Source organism: Schistocerca gregaria, unplaced genomic scaffold, assembly GCF_023897955.1.
Source record: "Schistocerca gregaria isolate iqSchGreg1 unplaced genomic scaffold, iqSchGreg1.2 ptg001280l, whole genome shotgun sequence".
In the NCBI taxonomy this organism is placed as follows: domain Eukaryota; kingdom Metazoa; phylum Arthropoda; class Insecta; order Orthoptera; family Acrididae; genus Schistocerca; species Schistocerca gregaria.
In genome coordinates this window covers 17501-20000 of record NW_026062592.1, presented here as the reverse complement: position 1 = coordinate 20000, position 2500 = coordinate 17501, and positions in this window count along the sequence as shown.

The following is a 2500-nucleotide window of genomic DNA, read 5'->3' as shown; positions in this document are numbered from 1 at the left end:
CGCTCAATTATTCTGCAAACAGGAGGAGGCTGAGCTCCCCTGCACGATACACCTCGAAACCCTCTCAGGTCCCGGCGGCGCGCAGCGCCGTCCTAAGTACTTGGTCGGGTTCGAGAGAGGCGCAATCGCCCGGAGATGGGCGAGTAGACGCTTTCAGTGCGAACACCCGTGCTCCCAACTGAGCTTGCCGCTGCCGACAGAGGCCCGGGAGCGTGCTGTCGTGGCATTGCCGGCGGGAAACAACACGCGCCACCTACGGTGACCGGCAGCTCCAACGCCAGCGCCACAGAAGGGCAAAGCCCCACTTGGGTGCAGAAGCGAACTCTCCCAGCACAGCGCACGCGCCAACACGTCCGCAGAGCTGCGATACAAACCACCTGCGAGAACCGCTGGGGGCGACCGAGCAGCAGACGGCGTCGCGACGCCGAGTGCCGGGCGGCGGCGCATCCTCAACGCACACAGTCCGCAATCGGACCAGCACACTGCAGATGTCCACCGCGCTTCGCACCGGGCTCGGCAGAACCCACTTTGGCCGCCTGGCGCCGCGCGCAGGGTGCGCCGGCGCATAGCTGGGACGCCAGCCGGGCCCGTCGGCCGGCGCTCCTGCCACTGGGCGCCCCCCACCAGCCGGCTGTAGTGCGTGCGCTCACGCAGCGCGCGGCCAGCACGCCGGGCGGCCCCCCCTCACCGGCCGGGGACTGTCCCGCCAAGCCACAGCCTCGTATCGCTTCATACCCACATGGCCAACTCAGGTTCGGGGGCATGGCGGGTACCGCCGAAACAACCGGTTCATAGATGTACCGATCGTCGCTATCACCGATGCACCTGCAGCGCGAACAACCGCTCAACAACTGATTTCCAGTTCATTTGCGGATCTTTGGCAGCAAACGTATACGTCAATCTACATTTGCGAAATCTACGATTCTGGCATGCCTGCATGTTATGTGTCACGACACGCTACATCAGCCCACATACACACTGCGGCATGTACACGAGAGAACACGTGGAAGATGGTCCGCGCACGTGTGCAATGTCCCTTGCGCGGTCGACTGTCAACCGGCCTCTGTAGCATGTCGCAGATGTGGAACGCGGTCCACCGTGCTATCATGTTGTGTGGGGCAATACGATTAAATAGGAAAACCCTCGTCGCTACATCAACAGACGGCTCACGCTGATTCCCGGCAGAGGGAGGAGGGGGGGGGGGGGGGGGCCAACATGCAATACTTTCGTCCGTACCTACCTACCACATGTCTGTACGGCGTACAACAGTGCAATCTCGCTGTAATGGGGAGACGAGACAAGTAGCATCGTGCACAACATATGGCCCTTATGATTCGCCATTGTAGGGCGCAGCCGGTGTACGGTCAAGCATGTGCCACATTATGTCACTCAGTACGTAACGACGGATGATCAGTGTGGGTTACGCGTACATCAGCGGACAGTCCACACAGGCCGTACCACAACGTACACTGACTGCATCGACAACCGAATGCAACTGAACAGCTGCAAGGCTCATTTCACAAACAAACGCCTGACCGACCAGCTTGGAAGGGCAGGAGGGGAGGGCGATATTCGTTCTGTAGCGGTACACCCTTCCAGTGGTTAGCGGGACTGTGTAGAAAGTACGCAACACTCGAAAGACCTTTATGTGAGGGTACGCACCATGGCATCAAGAAATACACATGACACCAGAGGATCCAAGCAGTGAACTATGTTCAGAGGGTTGCTGTTAGGCAAAGCTACATTCCTGTGACGTTACATGTGACAGTTAAGGTGCAGTGTAAGTTAGGTTAAGGTGCAGCGTAAGTTAGGTTAAGGTGCAGCGTAAGTTAGGTTAAGGTGCAGCGTAAGTTAGGTTAAGGTGCAGCGTAAGTTAGGTTAAGGTGCAGCGTAAGTTAGGTTAAGGTGCAGCGTAACTTGGGTTAAGGTGCAGCGTAACTTGGGTTAAGGTGCAGCGTAACTTGGGTTAAGGTGCAGCGTAACTTGGGTTAAGGTGCAGCGTAACTTGGGTTAAGGTGCAGCGTAACTTGGGTTAAGGTGCAGCGTAACTTGGGTTAAGGTGCAGCGTAACTTGGGTTAAGGTGCAGCGTAACTTGGGTTAAGGTGCAGCGTAACTTGGGTTAAGGTGCAGCGTAACTTGGGTTAAGGTGCAGCGTAACTTGGGTTAAGGTGCAGCGTAACTTGGGTTAAGGTGCAGCGTAACTTGGGTTAAGGTGCAGCGTAACTTGGGTTAAGGTGCAGCGTAACTTGGGTTAAGGTGCAGCGTAACTTGGGTTAAGGTGCAGCGTAACTTGGGTTAAGGTGCAGCGTAACTTGGGTTAAGGTGCAGCGTAACTTGGGTTAAGGTGCAGCGTAACTTGGGTTAAGGTGCAGCGTAACTTGGGTTAAGGTGCAGCGTAACTTAGGTTAAGGTGCCAACGTGGGTTAGGTTAAGGGGCCAACGTGGGTTAGGTTAAGGGCCAACGTGGGTTAGGTTAAGGGGCCAACGTGGGTTAGGTTA